Below are 14,957 nucleotides of genomic sequence, written 5' to 3' on the forward strand. Positions count from 1 at the left end.
CCTGAACTTTACGACAACTTACACAGCCAAGAGTAATCGAGACAGTTAACCACGGATACTTTTCTTTAAACATGTTAACTTCGTTTTGGTTCCAGCACAAAGGTGCACTATTGGATTTCAACAATTAGCCACTAGTGTCACTTGAGCTTGAGCCGGCAGATTTCTCCTGTAGACTTCCGGAGTCTTCCTGTGAAAGACCTACATCTGAATTACTTCTCTTCGTATTACCACTAGAAGCACTGAAATAAGATTCTATTGTCCTCTGGGTACGCTTCATTTTTCTTAATTAGCACACCACATACAATCACAACATTAAAGGAGCAAAGCAACACACTTAGAAACGGCCTGAATTAGACATGTGTAGTTCGCATCTGCCAAATGTAAAAAACAACTTGGGCGTAGGCGCTGTAGTAAGCTGGGAACTACGCGAACTAGAGCCTTATCAATCTCAGATGAACCCTCGGAAATATGCAAAACATAGTTAGGTCCCACCCGCGCCACCCTCTGACGGAGGAAACCCTCTCTTTGATTAGGGAAAAGAAGTGAATGACCTCGACTTTGTTGCCAATTTGTCATTCAGTCGTTTGGTCTTGACGAGTTAAAATCGTAGGCTACTTAAAATGGCTAAAAAGACAGAGTATAGCGAAGTCCGTCAAATAAATCATTGTGGCAATGCTTCCGCATCAAACAATTGAAAGCTTTCGGTTGCAGCAACTTGTCCCTCCTCTTTCGAGGGACGTACGGGAAAACCCACATTGACAGCAGCACCACACCATCAGAAGGGGCACAGCGTTGCCAATGTGTGTAATTACACAAAATGTGTGCAATTTTGTCTTATGTGTGCATTTAGTGTGTAATGCCAATCTGTGTGAACTTTGTGTGTAGTTTGGCACAATTCAAAATTTTGATCATTGATGATTTTTGCGAAGTTCCTTTCATTCAAATATGCATTATTTCCATTGTTTTTTTTAAAATTACCTTCTAAAAACTACGAGCGACAACTCCTGGCTCCAGGGCGGCTCATAAAACCTATCTTGCTTCCTTGGTACCTCACGTTTTGTTTTTCAGAAGCGGGTGTCATGACCGTTAGCCCACATCCCCAAGCAAATCCTCTTTGTTCAAGCAAAGCAATATGAATGAATGTTTTCCCTCGATGTTGGCCAAAACATGGGGCGGTGGGGGGTAAGAAGTCTTTTTTTTTCACCAATTGTCAAGAAAATGCCATTATTGTAAACAGATGAACGACAGAGTGAACGAGGGATGGGAGGTCTTTTATTGAACGAAGGACAAAAATGAAAATGAAACGAAATCTTTGATAGTACAAACATATTTGTTGACTCAATGTTAACGTCGTCCTTATTTCTATGTGTATTTTTTCTACAATTTAAATAATTACAATTTAAAATAAGTTATTTTTTACAGGTATGCCATGCCGGCTGATTTTCTAACTTTCGGATGCATAACCGGCTCATACCGCCTCACTTTAAGCACTGCCCATCACTATGTGATACAACTACGTCAGAGGTTTAATCGTGGTGCGAGGACAGTATCCAGAATGACTCCTATGCTGAGATTTTACCATCACTACTGCTCTATACTGTGATCAACTCCAACTCTGTGTTCATGCAGAACTTCCAGGAAAAAGGCAAAATAAAGGACAAAGGGACCATTACATACAATGACAAAACTAGTCCACATGTGGTAGACGTGTTGACATGGAATAGCTTGAATGGTGGTTCCTTCCTTATTTGACGTATTACTCAGATATGGTTCATACAGTACACTGCCTTTTCCAGTTTTTCTCGAATGTTATCCATGGCAAATTATTCGAAAATGAACTTTCGTAAAGCCATTAACAACTGCGGGTAATATAACAGTAATCCATTGTCTAATTAGTTCAACCCTCAAACAGGAAATGTATTCATTTCTTCAAAACGGCACGAACTAAAGAAGCAATGCAATAATTAGTAAACGTTTTACGCATACAAGCAATGTTTTGAAGTCACAATTGATTACAAAATCAAATAAAGGTGTAACAAGAATCCAGGAATGATTTTGATAATTGTAACATTTTTATTCGAAATCTTAGATCCAAATAAATTGTCCTAAAACACATTTTAAGTATTAGTGCATGTAGTTAGAAGCCAGTTTAATAACCTCATATAGAGATTGATCCATTTCCAGTCCAACATATTGAAGTTGATGCTTACCTAAGATATTCTAACCGTCACTATATATCACTGGAGATACCATCTGTCAGTGGTGTGAACCATTGAACAACGTCGCCGCTTCCCCTGCAACAGATTTCGTTGCAGCAATACCAGGGACACATTTTCTCACTCCTGGCTTCCAGAGTTCTGGCTTCTATTGAAGGCTTTCCAGAAATCATTTACCGTGCGAACCCGATGTGATGAAAGGTGTCATTTGAGAACTCAAAAGCACAATGACCGCATCATCAAAAACACAGGGACTAGCATCTAGATTCTAGAGTATCATCGAATAGAATAGCATGCATACTAGTTGTATGCAGAGATACTAATACCCTTGCATGTACAGTTTCGTTGTGTGTTTAGCAAGTGTCGCTATCTCCAAGTTGTTCGGATGCAGACTGATAAACCTCTGTAGTATGACTTAGTATCGTTTTATTTATAGCTATTGTTACTTTCACTTTCCTTCCACAACACATAACCTTCTTTAATAAAAGTCTACGACACGAGACAATAACTCAGCATTTAAACAACTGTCTTGGTTGATATTATGGCACTAATGATATTGTAATATGATGACCTGTTATGCTGAAAGTAGCATCCGTTCACTTGAATGCATTTCTGGGCACACTGCAACATGTTGGTCAATATTATCTGCAATCTTCCTGTGATGATACTATGGATAGTGTTTGTAAAAAAAATATAGTTCATTCAGGGTATAAGAATAATTGGCGTACGCTTTTCTCATTAAAGTTATCCAGAGTTAAAAATCGTACAGTAGAATACACTTAAAGAGGTCACAGTGACCATACCCCTTGCTGACAGCTCGTTCTTCTGAAAATATATCATGAACCCAAGCCACTGTTCGTTATGTATGGAATATTGTCTCTTGAAGAAAACACAGCTATGTCCATGTGATCTAAGTGAATGATTGTTCTGTTAAATAGCTCACAACACTGGAAAGTTGCTTGATTTCGGATAATTTAATATGTTACTAGCAAATGAAGAACAATATTGTATTTTAACTTAAATTAACCATTGGCAGTTAATTATTGGAAAACTGGTAAGAAAACCAAATAAAAAACCATTCAATAACCTGAATAGCTGTTCGGCCAATCAGAGATGAAAATTTGTTGACATTTTCCGCTCTTGATCAAACAAAGACAAACATGTGTTCACATTTTTCAGCTGTGCTATATACTAGTAACTGCTGAATACGATGTTAGTACTACAACAGAAACCACATAAAAGTTATAGATACCTTCTTCATCGGGAAACTGCAATTAAACATATCCTGAATTTACTTATTGGTTACTGTAGCAGTTTAATTTCAGGCTGTAGCTCTGGGTTTCTTTGATAGTAGTGATTAATACTTTGCATTTATAGTCGGGAGGCAGAATTTGAAAAAGTTTCCAAAACACAAGTTGGTTCAACCCGAGAGAGTGAAACCAACCGGTGTTCCTAAATCATTAAGTCTACTATTCTGATCATTTCTAGACCGCCGGTCGCTTGATACAAGCGGAAGTTCTCCCTATACACCCCCTCACCTTTCTACTGAGCATAAAAAATGAACCTATCTAATAAGGGGCAATTTCTCCTAGGTTAATTAAGATATTAATTAATTTCTTTTTCCGGTTTTATCTTTGAGGTGTGCTTTACGATTTTGTCTATTCATGCTTTGGATAAACTCAAGGGTTTTTCGGAAAGTTTAACATGAGCATTAAAAACTGACATATTTTGTGTTTAATATTTTCCTTTTGCTCTGTACCTTCCCAATGAGTTAAGATATGGAAAGAACATTCCTAATTAAGTTTGTAGAGCATTAAATTATCTTCCCAACGTTACCAATATTGTTAGTTTGCTTCTAGAAGTAGCTGTACAGCGAGGTAAGTTTGAAAGCAAGTGCGCTTTGATTCGGATGCTGGTGCTCCGAAATTCACCAATGAATTTCAGCTCACGTCATTCAATAACAGTTTCGTTTCCGAAATAAAAGCTGATTCTTTTTTTAATATTTAAAGAATAGTTCTCACCCTTCTCCTTTGAGCTGTACTGCACTGGCATGATAATTTCTTGATCTCCGGTCACTTGATGCGACCGTGCGATAAGGATCACAAAATTTTGAAATAAGTAGAGATGTGTTTTATAGTGTAAAATCCGTTTACAGTTGATATTCAGGATGATTCCGATTTTTAAACTGTATTTGTGTGCGGTATTTCCACCAGTCGTTGAAAATAATTCCTTATTTCTTTAACAAAAATGTTTATCGTACCATAATGAAAAAGCAGAAAATAGAAATAATGTAGAAACATATGTAAAGATGTCTTAAGTGAGGGCAAACACCATTTACAGGTGACATACAAGGTGATTGATAACATTGTTCTACACCTGAAGGGCATTTCTAAAATCAAGAATAGACCTGTATTTTCTAAATAGTCACTTTAAAAAATGTTTTTGTAGAAACCTCAATAACTATATTTGCATGTAATTTATGAGAATATTATATAGAACCTTATAAAATACTTACTAATTACTGGAAACAAGCAGAACTATAGTAATATTCTACATTATCATATCAAATCTGCGCAAAATGTTTGCAAAATTACATATTACTATAGGTTTAGTCTTTTGAATCCTCATCAGATGAATCATTTTCTGGTACATAGGTGTTTAAAGTAAGTTATAACAATTATTACCATTACAAGGACAGATTCTAATGCACTCTACTGAAGCCCGCACACACTTGCAATTGTTTGTATCCCACATATGTTTACATGTACAAGACTTTAACTCTGGGCAATTTTTAGGTATAGATTCCTGAGTGGTCCATTTGGGCACCAATTTTCCATTCGTAGTTTGCCAACCAAAATGTTCGGGTTGAAGGAAATCAATATTCGAGTCGCTGGCGTGCCGCCAAATGTATGTTTGAAGGTGTGCTCGCTTGAGGTGGAACATTAGAGTACCTATCATTGATGGAAGATTGTCTGCTTTTTTGTGACCAACCAAATAAGCACAGACAACACTGATCAATGAAGAGATTCACTATAAATTCTTCTGCACGTGCTATCGTCTCATCATCCACATCACCAGATCGTAAGTTACTTAGCAAATATGATTTTTAAAATATACATTCCATGCTTTCCCTTTTTCTAATTTCTTCCACCTGGCTGGTGTTGATTTGGCGGATATTTTTGTAAAATGTGTGCTGAACTTTCCAAACAGGGCGTGCTCACGAATTGATGATTTATTCGACCATTACAGTCCATATTCTATTTAAGGAGAGACGAGATTTGGGCGATCAGCAAGTACTTACTGACTGATTCGGAGAAGTATTAAAGGTAGAGATTGTCCGCTTCCTCAGCAGTGAAAATATTTCAATGATTTGCCTGAATAGAAATGTGACCTCGCAGTTTTTCTTTCTTTAGAGATGACTAGGTTCTGTAGGCAAACATTGAAAGACGAACAGTTAATTATCACATCAAGTGGATTTACAGACTTACTTCACTTGGAGTCATCACAAGGAGAAGCCCTACCATTCCTGAAATCTAATCATAAAGAGGCTGATACCAGGATAATACTTCACGCATACCACGCTTCGGTTATAAGCAGGTGCTCATTGACTGCTAAAACATCGAGGTTCTTGTTCTACTTGCACATTTTTAAAAAACAATAAAGTAGAAGAAATATGGACGTCTACTAGAACAACATTAAAATTACAATTTATTCCATAGAGTTTGTTGCATGTTTTCAGTTCCTTATCCACCATTTTTTGTTTTTATAAGACCTCGTGAACATGAAGACTTAAACATTTCGGAAAACTAATCAGGGGAACAAGAACACTTTGTTAATTATGTAGTTTGCAGAAATATATGCCATGCTTGCAAGGATATAAATGGGTGGTTCGTGTTCTATATGCGTAAAAGACAACAGGGAAACATGAGTTTGACTTTACCACAATCGACAAGTTTATTTTTTAAAAACTATTGTTTGCAACCACTTTGAACTAAATTAACACTTACTTAACGCGTACTTTCTGTAGAAAAGATGTATCGAATCTTTAAAAATAAAATCGGAAGCAAAGTATTTATTTATTTATTTATTTTCATGAACAAGGTAACCGTTGCGCGATGTTACATGATATTTATTGATAAATATTTATTTGGACCTCGTATTTTTTCGGTAAACATCGGTAATTCTTGTAATCTTATTTTTTTCCGTAAAGGAGTAAACCTTTCGTTTTAAAAAAGGACAAAAAATGCTAGCTTTTTGTTTTCCAGTACTACAGATAGGAATTAAAAGATATGTTAATTACCTGGTATTACTATACTATAGTAACCAAAGATAAAACAAAATTATAAATATATCAACTGTAATAACATCATGAAACTATTCCAAGACATATATATACATATTTTCCATTACGAAATCTCATTACTGAGATGTTATGTTTTATCTTTATTTAGAAAATGTTTTGCTAACTGACATACAAAGTTGCATCCAATGTTAGTAATCTGCGCATTTCATTTAAAAAGATATATATTTTGGAGGTTATGAACTGTTTGAAAATCTGTATTTTTCTGCACTTTTTAAATGCTGTCGTATTAGGCATCGCACACTCTTGATTTACAATGCTTATATTGTTATATATGCAATCATTGCAAAATATTGTATTTTTACAATGTCACTTGATAAGGTATACTTTAATTCGTTCTTTGGATATGTATCTTTAACAGCATTCGCAGGGATACAATTAATCAACCTATAACAGCATTTCCTTCTGAAATGAAAGCTTGTGTAAGAATTTTTTCTTCGTATCATAACAATTTAACTGCTCTATGTTTCAAATAATCATATTTGCTTAACTATATTTAATTTACAACGGTTTACCAGCGTCAGTTGGGTTTCAATTCCTTGTGCGTTGCGTTCATCCATCAAAGTGGAAACACACATTTGCCATGGCAGATAATTATGCCCAGTGCTGCCCAATAATATTTATTATGTGTTTCTTTGCATAATGACAGTTATAAACCACGAAACAAAGTAATTCAGGTTGCCAGCAGAATCGAGTCCTAGAAAATAACACACTTCATAACTAAATTCAAGCCCGTCGACACACACACACGTCTCTACCCCTCAGCCGAATAACGTAAGTTATATTCTAAAACATTACATGTCTTTTAGGACGAATCAACAATTATCGCGAGTTTACTTGACATTTGATTTCCAAGAGAACAGAGTCGATCAACATAATGGCGAATATGTTTGAATATGGAAGATAAAATATTCAGTTAACATTTATACAAAAACATTGTGATTATAATCGTTGAACGAAATTGGATACATCTGATTAACGTGAAGTCAGTTATTACATATTTTATAAGCAATTTTTTAAAAAATGCCTTATTATTTCTTTACAGGTACTTTACACGTCGAGCAGCGTAGATGATCAATATCATCACATTATTCAGGTGCTCCAGGTCTCTATTCATCACTGGTGAATGTACAGGATTACCAGATAGGCCTAAGTATAGGTTGGAATTAAAGTTGGTTTGAAGTATGTAGCTTAGTATAACTTACTATAACTCGTTAGTTGTATACATTAGATCCATGTAAGGCAGAGAAAGAGAGAGAGAGAGAGCAGCCAGTTAGGGCCGGCTCAATTTAGAGAACCATCTTGTGAGTAACTTTGATTTCAGACCCAAGTAAAATGTATTTTCAAATGTACAACATTTTCTAAATTGTACCTTCTACTAATATACTATCACTTCTTATATTAAGTTATTATGCCGAATTATTATATTATCACTAGATGTGTACTATCAAATTATTTCAAACTCCTATAGGATGGTTTTCAATCATTATATTCTGTTCATCTGTAGTAACTCCATTTTTTAACGTATACATATTATCTTCGTCTTTCTTTTTATCTCTAAGAACAACGTATTTATTTTCCTCCTCGTCTTCCTATGTAAAATAGGTGCATATTATAATTATGGAACATTTTTTCTAACTATTTTACACAGAGCTAAAAAGACAAAATGGTAGACAAATAAAGAACATTCATGAGTGTCAGAAAATGGTAAGCAGACAAATGCATTATCAACAAACTGGAAGTCATACAACATATAACAATATGGCGGACATGTAAATGTAAATATGGTACATGTAAATGTAAATATATTTACACTTGTTACAACGCCTTCAGTGGCATAACAAACTGCGTAAGCAAAACACTGTATGATTAGATGTTTCTAGATTTCTATGTAGATTTCTAAATATTTGTTTATTTGTTCACATAAACAAAAATGTTGCCATCACCAGGATAAAAGTTACCTTCAAAACTAGTACTGTATTGTTTACGATAGTACCACCATCTAGACATAACTTTGTCTTTAAAACAATTTGCAGGATATTGTACACTATATGTACTTTTCGAATGGAGCGCCATGGTATTGATTTTACAAACTATTACCCTAGTACTTTATGTTTTATTGGTAACATTAGTTACATGTAAGATATCTAGCACGTCGTAGCATACGTGATCGCTGCTTGTGTGTTGACAAGAATGCGCACGCCTTTGTTATTAGGTGGAACATATGCATTTACGTTAGCATGCAAGAATTCGACATGGCGTGAAAACTTATAGGGACACGTTTCCCGATATTAAGTATTTTACACTGCAAGGTACGCAAACTTACTATAGGGTGTACACCGAGAACTACTTAGCATTGTTTCCGCATTAGTATAAGTTAACGTGTATAACTTTAAAAATGTATGTGTAAAGCTATTTATTGATGATTCAGGATTTCATCAATGTTATAAAAACATGTATGAATTTAGTTTAAACCTTTTAATAATTTATGCACATTTACACATGTTAAACAAGTTTTTACAATAATTATAAATTGTATCGTATGTTAGCATAGGGATAAAAATGAATGAAAGAAATAATTTTTCAAATTTCCAATATGTTATATGTACCAATAGCTTTGGCGACATATGTTATATATTCACATAAAGTATCATTTGTAGGATAAAAATTAGGAGATATGTAAACCAATCACGGTACCTTCCTTTAATGTTTTATTAACTTTATGTTTTATTTGTCTATCTTATTTGATAGTTCTCACAAAGGCAATTACAATTGAAAAAATGCATTTAATACGACGAAACATACCAGATATACAGTATGAACAAGAAGTTTAGGAATGTTCCAAAAATTATCAAAATATTGCGATCTTAGCCAAAGGAATGATCCAAAAAATGCATCAAAAGATTGCAATCTTACCCAATAATTAGCTTTTGGATCAGGGGCCACAAAATTTTTGAACGGTCGCTAAATCGAGTTTTGGTAAATTTTTTTATGGAATAAACACATCATACTGAGTGAAGTGATAGTTTGGGTTTGGCTACGCTATATGTGATTCTCCAGATATAAGGCGTACAAGAAAATTTTCGATTGAAATATATTGGATCTTTTAATACATTTTTGGATCAGGGGCCACAAAATTTTTGAACGTTTTTTAAATCGAGTTTTCGTATTGTTTACGGAATAAGCACATTATACTGAGTTAAGTGATAGTTTGGGTTTGGCTACATTGTATGTAGTTTTCCAGATATAAGGCAGACAATTTTTTTTGCCTGAAATCTATTGGATCTTTCGATCCAAAAAGATAATGACGATACCCTTTAATTATATTCGAGTGCTATATTAATCCTGTTTGCCAACATTTCTGTGTTCTAATCAATCTTGCAAAATATGTATTTGTCAAATTTTGTTTGTGGATGCATTATTATCATTGCAATATGTTTATTTATATGTATATGTTCCGATTCGCCTTCCGGTTTATTCATGCTTCCGGCCAATTCCATTTAGACCGTCTTATTAGAAAATGGACGATTTTATGAAAACACTTACAAAGATGCTTTAGAGCGTGTGCTACAAATATTTTTTTGATTTCAAATGAAACATATATATGCTATTTTAAATCTAATAAAAACCCACCACAACGGTTTAAACTATCATGTTTCCGACCTCTAAGCATTTACTGTTATTTCCCTCCTCTTCCTGTTACATCTGATGTTAGTATCATGTTTGAAGAAGAATATTGTAAATAAGAATTGTTATCTATTTTTCGTAGTCCCTCTTTTTTTGTACATATATAAAATTTATGATACAAAACACCCTGAAGTGGTAGTCGACTCCAATTGAATAGACCCTCTCACTCTTTAGTGTTCTACGATAGATTGTCGTATTTTTCTTGGTAGTTCTACGATTAGATTATCTTGCTTCATATTTATGTACAGGCCTCTTATATAGAAACTTGTTAAGTACCAGAATTTATCCCACAAATTCCTCTAAAAGACTCAGGGAACCTCAAACTATCTTTCAATGAAGAGACCTCCAACGATCTCTCAAGAACAAAAATAAATAAATAAATAAATAAATAAATAATAAAATAAAATAAAATAAAAAGTAAAAAATAAAAAAGCTATCACAAACCCTTCATATAATATGCATTAACCAACATATGTGTATTATTTTACAGTTTATCATAATATTTTAAACTTAGTACGCATTGCAATTCATGTTTATAAGACATAGAGTTGAACAGAGAGGGAAAATACTTACTGAAGCTACTTTTTATTTGATCTCATCAAAATGGATGCTGTACACCAATTTTAAACGCACTAACACAAAGACAGTTTTGTTGTTCTTCCTTCACGTTTCTGCATGGGATAGGCCAAGGCCATCTTCCCACGTTGCTCTGCGCGTGCTGACGTTACAATATTTGCTGAACGCTGTCGCCTATAGAGATCTATGAGGAATACATGGTGCATACAGAAGTTCTCTAACTCAGCCCCTAACGTTCATCCATATACTAGTGGGATTATACAGTTAGACAGAGAGATGTCAAGACCCAGCTATCCAATCAGCAGCGCGAGAGAGAAAATATGCTATCGTAGACGATAACATGTACCAGCATCAACTCGCCCCCTCCAAAAATAAGTTAAATAAAAACATCTAATACCAGTTAAGTGTTCGTTGATCGCGTGTGTACATAATTTTGAAATTAATAAAAGATCATTATTTTATATGTAAATGTGTATCACTGTTACCTTTCATCGAATTTAAAGCAAGATTTTACCATTATGATCGCCTTGTTATGTATGTCACTGCAAAGAGTATTCCTGCTTTTATAATTGTAACATGTAAGTATCTCAAATTACCTGTCTACTCTTGTGTTTATTTTGCAAAGTTTTAGGATTGTACACCATGCAACTAAGCAAGCAAGCAAGTGTGTATCTTTCATTTAATTTGTAAATATATGATGTTTTCCAGTGGTAGGCCTATGTCGAAAGTTCAAATGTTAGAAAATTATAATTTACTCGTATACTCCATTAGTTTTGTGAGTAACTTATAATTATCATAGAATTTTCCCCTGGTCCCAGGGGTTAATATTATTAGTATTTATTATTCAGTATGTACTTTCTGCTCAGAAAATCTTATTTATTTTTTCTTTCATGTTGTTACATAAAACCTTCAATTCCTTGTCCACAAGATTCGAGAAATTTTACATCTTGTCTTGTATAATTTTTAAGAAATAAATCTCACCATTAACTGAATACAACAACAATACATTTACTCACTAGCGTCTCTGGCATATAAAATTTGAAGGGGGGGGGACATCAAAGAAAGTGATTTAAATGGTACTACCTAGCCCAACCTGTTTATTGTCTTCGATTCCATTTGTTACCTTTCTGCTTACCTTCACATACTTCCTGAGTTATATAAAGAAGTTTTATAATCGTTTCACAGCCTGAATATTATATTCCAAATAAATATAATTATTATTATTTATATGTTTATCTGTCATTAGTAAATAAATTAAAGTAGAATAAAATATTGAATATGTTGTACTTCAAAATATTGAGAGGACGCGTCCCCCTCGTCCCTCAGCCAGAGACGCCCGTGCATTTACCTATAATATTAAACAGTTGCATATATAGGTCTACTATGACTATAATGAATGCATATCAACTGGTCTTTCCCACGAAATAACGTTTCAGAAGCTCTAACTACCAACAGCTCAATCACATCTGCCACCAAGAAAGGCACTGTCATTATTTGTCGTTATACATTGCTTAGACTCTATTCTCGACAATGACAAATAGCGGAAGAGTTCAAACTAGAATGTCTTGACATTTAAATGTGCAACATTTGAAAGAACCAAAGAGCAATTTTCATGTTATGGGTACTTACGAAGACAAGAAGCAATTGGTATTCTTCCATCAAATGGCGTCTATACCATTTTTAAAAAACACCGGCGTGTTGAACCATCTCATATTACACCCATCCGGTGTGAGTTGTAAGCAATACAATGATCATACTACTGCCAAATGCAAGAGTACTTATTAGCAGCACTGAAAGACCTTTGTATCTTAATAGCTACCTATTTGTCTACAGTACATCCAGAGGTGCTCCTGAACAGGAGATAATCTCTTTTTTTTTTAAAAAAAAATAAATAAAATAACTACGACATCTGTGTTGTGTTATGACAGTGCACTGCATGTTTTTCAATTTTCATTTCATTCTCACATACCTCTCATAAAAAGGTAAATAAAATCACATACAGCAATGATTGAAAATTCCTATTCATGACACTAAAGCAGAAACATTGTTCTCCTGGTTTCCTAACATCTTATAGACTTACGAACATTCTAGAACTCCAATATCTCATTTTCATATTTTGCCTTTTAGAAGGTGCAAACGGCAGTTACCTATTGGTTAACATTGCAAAAAATCAAGTAGGTCCTCAATTAGAGATGCAAAAAAGCCGACTTTTTTGAATCGATGGTTTTTTTGCAAATAAAAAGCCGGCTTTTTTGAAAAAAAAACGAGAATTTTGGAAATTTTGGCTGTTTTCATTTTCAAGATTTTTATGTTTAAATAGCTTTCTTATAGTATACTCTAATGTTAAATAAGATTCCATGACCTAAATGCCATATTTCGCTCTGGAATTCACCATCATGATGGCTGGAGCATAGTTTATGAATTAAAGTAAACATAAAGTACGTAGTTTGAGGACAATTGTAGAAACTATTTAACTTGATTTTAACTTCTGAATTATCGACATTTTATTCTTCTCTAGATCATTTCTTTTTAGACATCCGTGTTTCACTTCTTAGAGCTTAGTACTCTAGCTTCTAGCACATAATTAAACTTATGTTTTTCAATATATCCATCAGAGCGTACGTTTTTCAATATATCTGTCAGAGCGTACTTCCACATTTCCGTTATACTGTAGCTGTGCAATGATTTAACAATAATCTTCCGGGCACAACCTTGAAACCATTTGATAGAAACAATCAGTATCGGGTTTAGAAAAATATTTGGAAGGGTTTTTTCTGAATAATGTTTGTTTTTTCTAAAAATTCCTAACTTTTATTTAAAAGGAGCTAAAGTTTATGAATATAAACATAACAAATATTTCGTTTCGTTTGTATATTTAGCTATAATCTTCCAGATATAACCATGAAGTCCATTTTATACTGATGATCAGTGGTGGATTTAGAAAAGTATTTTGGGAAGGGCTTTTCTTATTAATGCTTAGTTTTTCTAAAAATTTCTAATTTTTTTTTATTTGAAGAAAGCTTGAAGTTTATGAGTAAAGGCAAATCTAATAGTCTGTTTTAGAAATTCCGTAATTTCGGGATAGACTTCAATCCGAAAGACATCCCCACGCTAACCCTCTTCGCAAATCCATCACTGCCGGTAATTAGTAATAACAAAGATTTAAAAACGATTAGAAAGGAAGTCGACCAGGACTCACAGTACACGCACTATCTCTAGATTCACAGATGGAATTAAAAACTTTTGTCAAGATGGTCGAATGCGGGGTTGAATCCCGCATAGACTTCACGATAGAAGCGCAAAAGCTAACCATTCACTTATGTTTGTTGTGCAGCTGTGCTTAACTTAAATGTAAGTCTCTCTCTCTCTCTCTCTTTCTCTATGGCCACAAAAGCTCTCTATTGACTTCTGTCCTTATCAAATTCAAACCAGTTTCTACTCTGTATTCCTATTTCTGCTAGATCCATCTTAATATTGTCATCCCATCTGGACGTATGTTTTCCTAATATATGTTTCCCGATTGGATTTCCAGTTAAAACTTTGAAAGCGTCCCTACTTTCTTCCATTCTGGCTATATGACCTGCCCACCTGAGCCTCCTAGAGTTGATGACTCTAACGATGTTTGGTAAACCGTATAAGTTACGTAGTTCCTCCTTAACAACAAGGAAGTTCCTCTTAAATACAATAAAGTTTCCGCCATTCCCCATTCCCGTTCCTCTTGGGTCCAAATATTCGTCTCAGAATTTTATTATCAAATAATTTCAGTCTGCGTTCTTCCCTCAGCGTAAGCGACCATGTTTCACAACCATAAAGCATAACAGGCTTGATCATCATTTTTATATATTTTAAGCTTTAAATTCCTTGACAGAATTCGCGACGACAAAATATTTTGAACTGAATAATAACAAGAATTTCCTGATTTCAGCCGACATTTAATTTCTTTGTGGGTATGATTTTGGTCTGTAATACTGATCCAAGATATTTGAAAGTATCCACTGTGTCGAAAGTATTAATTGATATTTTAACGCGTTCATAATTTGCCGTATTACGATCCTTGTGAACTTCCTTGTATTTAATTTCTCTGAATTTACTCATGTATATGCAAGCGTTTAATAAGG

General features: G+C 34.2%; 1 protein-coding gene across 1 annotated transcript in view; it reads right to left on the minus strand.

Moving 5' to 3' along the window:
- The window catches only part of LOC145683489 (sialate O-acetylesterase-like), a 104,579-nt gene extending 93,676 nt beyond the window's left edge, over nucleotides 1-10,903 (minus strand). The window contains exon 1 of the mRNA XM_081754828.1: nucleotides 10,837-10,903. The gene's annotated coding sequence lies outside the window, so the exon portion shown is untranslated. The remainder of the gene's footprint in view (nucleotides 1-10,836) is intronic.
- Nucleotides 10,904-14,957: the final 4,054 nt, after the last annotated feature.

This window comes from Thermobia domestica, chromosome 4, assembly GCF_964235325.1.
Source record: "Thermobia domestica chromosome 4, izTheDome1.hap1.1, whole genome shotgun sequence".
Classification (NCBI taxonomy): domain Eukaryota; kingdom Metazoa; phylum Arthropoda; class Insecta; order Zygentoma; family Lepismatidae; genus Thermobia; species Thermobia domestica.